This window comes from Citrus clementina, unplaced genomic scaffold (assembly GCF_000493195.1).
Source record: "Citrus clementina cultivar Clemenules unplaced genomic scaffold, Citrus_clementina_v1.0 scaffold_2, whole genome shotgun sequence".
NCBI classification, from domain to species: Eukaryota; Viridiplantae; Streptophyta; class Magnoliopsida; order Sapindales; family Rutaceae; genus Citrus; species Citrus x clementina.
The window spans coordinates 20819376-20828136 of NW_006262688.1; the positions used below are offsets into that span (position 1 = coordinate 20819376).

Below are 8761 nucleotides of genomic sequence, written 5' to 3' on the forward strand. Positions count from 1 at the left end.
CCATCATTCAGCCCCCAAACTGGAGCTTACCATTTGAGCTCATGTGTGATGCATCTGATTATGCAGTAGGATCAGTATTAGGACAAAGAGTTGATCGAATTCCCCACGTTATTTACTATACTAGTATGACATTGAATGATGCATAGTTGAACTATTCAACTACTGAAAAAGAAATGCTAGCAGTAGTATTTGCATTAGAAAAATTTCGATCTTATCTCATTGGTTGTAAAATAATTATATTCACAGATCATGCTGCTCTTAAATATCTTCTCACAAAGAAAGATGCAAAAGCTAGACTAATTCGTTGGGTGTTACTTTTGCAGGAATTTAACTTGGAATTTAAAAATAAGAAAGGCACAGAAAATGTTGTGGCAGACCATCTCTCTCGTCTCCATTTTGACACAATTACAGAGCCATTAACATTGAATGAGTCATTTCCAGATGAACAATTAATGAGTGTGGAAGTATTACCTTGGTATGCTGATATAGTTAATTATCTTGTTACAGGTCAACTTCCAGAGCAATGGACCAAGCAAGACAAAGCCAAATTCTTTGCAGAAATAAAGAATTTCTCTTGGGATGACCCGTATTTGTTCAAATATTGTGCAGATCAAATTGTTAGACGATGTGTCCCAGAAAATAAAATTCAAAATATTCTTTCATTCTGCCATGAACAAGTTTGTGGAGGCCATTTTAGTGCTAAGAAAATAGCAACTAAAGTTTTACAATGTGGTTTCTATTAGCCAACTATATTTCGAGATGCTTACACTTTCTGTTCTTCATGTGATAGGTGTCAACGAATGGAGAGCATTACGCGAAGGAACATGATGCCACTAAATCCAATTTTAGTGGTTGAGATTTTTTATGTATAGGGTATCGACTTCATGGGACCCTTTTGTTGAGTGTTAGAAAATGCATATTTATAAAGGAGAAAATCGTCATTTTACATTTCAAGTCTTACTAACAACCCTTACTTTTATGTATTTAACATTCTTGTGATTTAATTACGTGTGTTTTATTTTAATTAAGTAATTTATGTATTTTAGGGGCATTATAGTCATTTCACAATAAAGGAGAGATCATACGGCAAAACGGACATCACTTTTGAACTCAGGACGGTCGAAAACCTTAGGAGGAGCATAAAAGGAAAAATGAGACTATTCACATGTACGGTACTATTCACGTATACGGGACTGTATACGTTACTGTTCACGGCACTGTTCACATAGACGGATCGATGACGTGGCATTGACCGATGATGTGGCATTGACTGATGAGGTGTCACGATCCTGTTGGACTAAAATTCTTATGTACTGTTGATGGTGACGTGGCAGCATATCAGTGGACGAAAAATCTCGCGTACGGTGCATGCATCACACAGGATTATTTTCAACCAAAACGCGTTACTGTTCATCCGGGTCAAACCGCGTTACTATTCAAAGTCGTGTCAAACCGTGTTACTGTTCATCCGCGTGGTCAAACCGTGGACTGTTGACTGATGATGTGGCGCAATCCTGAGCGTCCAAACTGTTTTTAATCCGATGGCCATGATTTACTCCATGTATCTATAAAAAGGGGGCCTCTCCCCCCTAATTGGATATCTCTGAATCCATTTTTGGGATCCATTTTCTGTAATTCCCTCTCAATCTTGTATTTTCTTCGTATTTTAATAAATTCCCATTTTGCCCCTAGTTCAATTATGAGTGGCTAATTTTCTTTCAAGCTTGGGTTGAAGGTGAAGTCTCAACATGTGTCATGGGCTTAATTTGGTAAATTTACTTTCTCTTCCCCTCTAATTTTTGTGGATGTTTTGACTTCTCGTCGACAAATAATACTAATCTTGTCTAGATACCGCCTTGGTTACACCGGCTCTCTAGTATAAGGTTATTATTATTTGGCACGATAAGCCCTTAGCACCATATTGATTAGAGCGTGGTTCATGAGGTGTGGATTCCCCCCTCATGATTTAATTGGCATTAATACGGATTATTTAGCCCATGATGCATGTTGATACGGATCCGAATACCCAAGTACGTCAATTTAATAGATTTTCTCTTCAATTTATTCTCGCCATTTCAATTCCAATTTTAGAATTTATTCTTGCCATTTTAATTTAAGTTTTGCATATTTCAAATCATTTCCACCATAAATCCAACCACCCATTTACAAAATTAATTCTATATATAATTAAAATCCACCTCCTCGTGGGATCGACACTCAACACCATTGATCTATACTACAATAGATTCGTGCGCTTGCGAGTACATTAAAATTTGCACAACACCTTTCCCCCGTCTTTTGGCCATCAATACATAATGGTTGCTGTTGACTATGTATCAAAATGGGTAGAAGCAATTCCATGCAGAACTAATGATAATTTTGGTTCTGATAGTATGGTCTAAATGGGGGCTGAGAGGCTTGAGGAGCTTGAGGAATTAGTTGCATTAGTGGTGCTGGAGCTGCTGGTCCATTCTGTTGGAATCCTTGAGACCATGAAAAATTGGGGTTGTCTCTCCATCCAGGGTTATATGTGTTGGAGTATGGGTTGTAATTTGATGGTTTTCTAATTACACCTATGGCATTGGCTTGATCTGGGTATGAGTCATGATCATGTGGTTCTGTTGATTTAGCAGTCGATAACGATGCTATTTGTCGAGAAAGACCTTCAACCATCTCTTTGACTTCTTTAATTCCCGAACTTAACTCACCAATTTGAACCTCGTTCACTCGCTTAATTCTTTTAGTATTCCTGAGTGATCGACTCCGTTGTTGGGAATTATCTACTTGTCACTAGAAGAATTCCCAAATCTCTAACGCGCTTTTTGACATTAGCTCTCATCCACTTGTTGTCATTAACCATTCTTGCACATGTGGCAATAATCCCTCCAAAAAGTATTGGCATTGGTGTCATTTCTCATACCCATGATGTGGACACTTCAAGAGTAGCCCATTGAATCTTTCCCATGTTTCGAAAAATTGCTCGTCTTCTCTTTGGGTAAACTCCGAAATTTCCCTACGAATAGCATTGGTTTTATGCACTGGGAAATATTTATTAAAAAATTTGGTTACCATTTGTTTCCATGATATAATGCTATTAGCAGGCAATGTATTGAACTATGAATGAACTCTATCCTTTAAAGAAAATGGGAATAGTCTAAGTTTAACATCATTGTCTGAAAAATTCTCATATTTAAAAGTTTGACAAATAGCATGAAAATCATTCAGATGATTATATAGGTCCTCATTTTCTAGGCCATAGAATGTTGGGAGACAATTTAGTACACTAGGTTTTAGCTCAAAACTCCTAGCAGCTACATTTGGGTATCTTATGCATGATGTGCTCAAATTAGCTAAGGGATTAAAGTAGTCCTTAAATGACCCCTCCTGTGGTGGTGGTTGTTATTGTTGCAAATCCATTTCAATTTTATCTTTAATTACAATGTGTTTGTATGTGCGAAGTATTTTTTCGAGTTCAAGGTCTATAGGCTCAAGATTAGGTAATAATGACCTTCGACCATGCATGCAAAGAACACAAAAAAAATAAAATAAAATGGGAACAAAATAAATAAAAATAAAGAAGAAAGAGAAATTACGATGGTAACTTTATCACGCTGTTACAACCTTTCTATAAACAAATACTAAAAAATACGTGAAATAAATTAACTAAAAATAAATTATTAAGACAACAAAATACAAAGAAAAATAATTTGAAAATTAAATTACAAAATTTTAAAAGAACAGAAAAAAAAAATTCTTACCTCTAAATGTTGATTCACTTTTTTTCTTTTTATTTAAATAAAAAGATTACAAGAAAAAAATAAAAAAAAATTATTTACAAATATTATTTCTACGAATTAAAATAACTTACCTCCCGGGCAACAGCGCCAAAAACTTGTTGTGCAAATTTTATTGAACTCGCAAGTGCACGAATCTATTGTAAAATAGATTAATGGTGACGAGTGTCGATCCCACGAGGAGGTGGATCTTAATTGTGTGTAGAATTAATTTTCTAAATAGGTTTGTGGTGGAAGTGATTTAAACTATCCTAGAATTTAAATGAGAATGGCAGAAGTAAATTGAAGTGAATCTATTATAATGACGTACTTGGGTATCTGGATCTGCATCAACATGCACCATAGGCTAAATATTCCTTATTATTGCCAATTAAATCATAAGGGGGGAATCCGCACCTCATGAACCACGTTCTAATCAATATGGTGCTAAGGGCTTATCGTGCCAAATAATAATAATCTTGTACTAGGGAGCCGGTGAAATCAGGGCGGTATCTAGACAAGATTATTATTATTTGTCGACGAAAAGTCAAAACATCCACAAAAATTAAAAGGGAAGAGAAAGTAAATTTACCAATTAAAGCCCATGACACATGTTGAGACTTCACCTTCAACCTAAGCTTGAAAGAAAATTAGCTACTTATAATTGAATCAGGGGTAAAATGAGAATTTATTAAAATACGTAGAAAATATAAGATAGAGAAAAAATTAAAAAAAATGGAGCTCAAAAATGAATTCAGATATATCAAATTAGGGGAGAGAGGCCCCCTTTTTATAGATACATTGAGTAAATCATGGTCATCGGATTAAAAATAATTTGGACGCTCAGGATTACGCCATGTCATCAGTCAACAGTACGCGGTTTGACCATGCGGTTTGAACAGTGACGCAGTTTGACCACCCGGTTTGAACAATCAACAGGCTTGAACAGTAACGCTGTTTGGTTGAAAATAATCATGTGTATATGTATGTATTGTACGCATAATTTTTGGTCCACTAACATGCTGCCACATCACTGATCAACAGTGCATAAAATTTTGTCCAATAGAATCGTGACACCTCATCAGTCAATGCCATATCATTGGTCAATGACACGTCATCGTTCCGTACATGTGAACAGTGTCGTGAACAGTAACATAGACAATACCGTACATGCGAATAGTACCATACATGTGAACAGTGATATTTTTCCTTTTATGCTCCTCCTAAGGTTTTCGACTGTCCTGAGTTCAAAAGTGATGTTCGTTTTGCCGTCTGATCTCTTGTTCATTGTGAAATGACCATGATGCCCATAAAATACATAAAATACTTAATTAAAATAAAACACACATAATTAAATCATAAGAAGCTTAAATACATAAAAGTAGGAATGTTAGTAAAACTTGAAATATAAAATGACAATTTTCTCCTTTATAAATATACATTTTCTAACATTCAACACAATGTTCCTTACCTTTTCTCCTTGGATTTTCTGTGTTTCTGAGTAAACTCCCCTGAGGTCTGTTACTTAATGTTGTGGCAAACTGTAAAATTTGATTTTCTAAATTTCTCAATGATACAGTCTGGCTTTGGAAATTTGCTTCATTCTTCACAATGTACTCCTTAATTAATGTCTCCAAAAAACTGAACTGATCATTGTCGGTGTTTATTTGCCCTTGATTTTGCTGATGAAACCCTGGTGGATGAGTAGGTTTGTTCTGTCCATTAGATGTTGTAGCATGTTGGTTCTTATTGCTGCATGAAAAATTTGGGTGCTGCTTCCATCTAGGGTTGTAGGTATTGGAATATTGATTGTTCTAGTTCGGTCTATTGAAGTTGCCCACATAATTGACTGATGCTGGATTCTCTGGGCAATTATCAAATAAATGCCCCTCTCCACAATACATGCAAGAAACCTTAGCAACTTGATTGATAGTTGTTGGATCAGTGGTCATAGCTTTCACCATATTGGTTAAGGATGTTACTTGGGCTAATAATGTTGTAAATGCATCCACATTGTGTATTCATGCTGCTCCTCTTATTGCAATTTGTCTAGTCGATGGCCACTGATAGTTGTTATTAGCAATCCTCTCCAAAATTTCATATGCTTAGTTGTAAGATTTAGATAATAAAGTCTCATTTGTTGAAGTATCGACCATCAATCTAGTGCATGGGTTTAATCCATTATGAAAGGTTTCTAACTACATGCAATAAGGAACGCCATGATGAGGACATCCTTAAATCTTTCCCAAGCCTCATACAAGCTTTCATCTTCTAGTTGATGAAAAGAAGTGATCTCATTTTGCAACTTTGCATTCTTGGTTGGCGGGAAGTACTTCGTCCGAAACTTATCAGCCAAGTCATTCCATGTTGTGATGGAGTCTAGTGGTAAAGAGTTCAACCATGCTTTTACTCGATCTCTTAAGGAGTAAGGAAAAAGTCTTAGTCTCAATGCATCTTGTGATGCTCCAGTAATTTTAAAAGCATCACTCACCTCCAAAAACAACTTAAGGGTGGAGATAAGGGTCTTCTGATGGCAATCAATTAAATTTCCCCACTATTTACAATATCTAAAACATCACTGGTTTAAGTTAAAAGTTGGGAGCTTCCACCTCAGGTTTGACTATTCCAGGATGTACAACTTAAGGGGCCAACACAGCATAATCTCTAATGCCTTTGTCTCTATCATCTGCATGGCAGATGATAGAGACAACTTTGGCATAGTAATATATTAACTTTGGCACAGATTTATTTTACCTAAGTAGAGCACATCATGAGAACGTTCTTCTCATCCTTGTTTCCGGTGGACTTTAATCCTTTCTTCTGGTACAACTTTGGCATAGTAATATATTAATTTTCATTTCCTGGTGTATATTGACAAGAGAGACGAGGTTTCGCTCAAACAATATGTCTTAGCCCTCTTTTATCATTGTAGATTACGGTATCAAAGGATCAGACGGTTATCCTTCTTTGTAAGGCTTGCATAGGACATGAAAAGGTCTGTGTTGTGACATTTCACATGATTTTCCAACAAGTTATCAGAATTTTCAATTGTGTTTATAATTTGAAGCGACTCTGCTTTTCAGTTTATACGGTTTGGCTCTTTTGTGCTTCTTTGGGCTGTTTCTATATTTTTGGACAACTTGCTTACCCTTTCGCTAATTTTCTTTTCTTAAATATGTCTGTTGCAGTTGTTACAGTGGAGATTCACAATGGAAAATTTACAAGATTTCCCTGAAGAGAGCTGTACAAAGCACTCTTATCTCGCTGCTGTTATAAAGGTTTGGTTATTTGGAATTGTAAATTAGTTCTTCAAGAGCTTTGAAACTGACTTGTGCTGGGCATAGAATGAAAGTTCTCAGCCTAACATGACCTATTAGCACGATCCATTTGGGCCAAGTCATGACCAGGTCTAAACTCTAAATCCTGGTTGGCCAGCCAAGAAATTTAAATTTTCTTTTATCTGCTATTAAAAAAGTTGAATAAACTCATTTATAGAGAGGATCAATGATCAGGTCATTTTGGATAAAATGATTTAATTAATTGACTAATTCTTTGGATTCAAATTACATTCCCATCTTCATATGATTATAATTGAAGTATAGAGTAGACTGATACCGTACAAATACTTTGATACTTTAAAATGGGAAAAAGAGAAGAAAAACAGTACCAAACAGTCAATTAGACATTATAATATATGTGAAGTTTTGGAACTGGATTTTGGTAGAAGTATATATTCCTTGCTAATAGGAACGTGCCAAAGATGAATTCAATTTGCTTGTTTGGTTACAGTAATTGCATTTAGAAGACATGACTGCATCTTATTCTGTTGTTGCATCATGCTATAAATGAAATTTGGCTCGTTGAGATGAAAGATTGTTGAATTAGAGATGTTAGGTAAGGAAGTATTCTGATTTGAAATGAAACGGGTGCTGTTGTTGTAAGGTCTGTGGAAGTAATAAAGCTGAAGTGCGTGAAAAGAAGGATAGAGTTGCTAATGCCATAAATGCTGTCAAGGCTGCAAAGGAAGAAGGAGTTGGTAAACCTCTTATATTTTTGGCTTTTGTTGGTCTATCTTGTTTGATTGATGCATGACATACAAATGTTATATGTATTCTGATGCATTTGCAGTTAGTGTCATGGCACTTTTATATGCCTGCAAGGAGTTGGATAAATTGCAAACTGCTAACCATGGTCAGAAGATTGGTGTTCAAGCTATCCAATATGCTCTTGAGGTTTTCTTTGTTCTTCTTTTTAATTATGTATGTGATATTTCTAAAACCTCTTATTGTCTATCTGTCTAAAGGCAGAGGGCTGCTAAGATTATTCCTCGTTGAAAGGTGAAAAGTGACATATACTTCACAAATGCATGCGTGGTTTTCGTTATGGGGCATGAGCCTTATCTTTTATGTATCTCAAGAGTGAATCATGGTAGAGAATATTGGTAACAAAATGTCTAGTTTTTCAGAGCCTTCTGATTGGTTGAGCCTGCATCTGCAGATGCTGGTGAGCGCGATTGCTTATAGCGCTGGAGTTGATGGGTCAGTTGTTAGCAAGCTACTCGAGGGATCCAAGCCTAAACCCCTCGGTAAAGGTTTGCGTCTGTTTCCCCCTTTTTCGAATAATGGAAATTTGAAAAGGAAACGAGTGAAATTCGAGGGTTGGGAATTAAGGTGTGGGTACTTTGATCTACATTTGTGTCAGGTGAAAATGCAGATATGCTTATGCCAGAAATTGTTTTTCCATTGAAAACCATAAGAGCAGTCTTGGTGGAGGCTACAAGGTAACTAGTTATTTAAAACCCTTTAGCTTATGCTAATTTTTTATCTAAGCACATATTAATTCTTTCTTCTTGTGAAGGGAGATGTTAGCAAGACTTTGAAATTGAAGCTCTTAAGGTGGCTCAACTTGTCTTTTCAAAAATATTTGCAAAGAAAGTTCCAGCTGATACAACCCTCCAGAGTAAAACAAAGCGTAATGGAGGCTTCAGC

At 36.0% G+C, this 8761-nt stretch overlaps 2 long non-coding RNA genes and 1 pseudogene across 2 annotated transcripts; all 3 read left to right on the forward strand.

Moving 5' to 3' along the window:
* Positions 1 to 5987: 5987 nt before the first annotated feature.
* Positions 5988 to 6081, forward strand: LOC112101381 (annotated as a pseudogene).
* Positions 6082 to 6936: 855 nt separating this feature from the next.
* LOC112101094 lies at positions 6937 to 7789 on the forward strand. The gene is made up of 2 exons (XR_002907157.1): positions 6937 to 7051; positions 7716 to 7789. It is a non-coding gene; the product is annotated as an uncharacterized LOC112101094 (long non-coding RNA).
* A 128-nt stretch (positions 7790 to 7917) lies between these two features.
* LOC112101095 lies at positions 7918 to 8551 on the forward strand. Its single transcript, XR_002907158.1, has 3 exons — positions 7918 to 8005; positions 8271 to 8364; positions 8475 to 8551. It is a non-coding gene; the product is annotated as an uncharacterized LOC112101095 (long non-coding RNA).
* Positions 8552 to 8761: the final 210 nt, after the last annotated feature.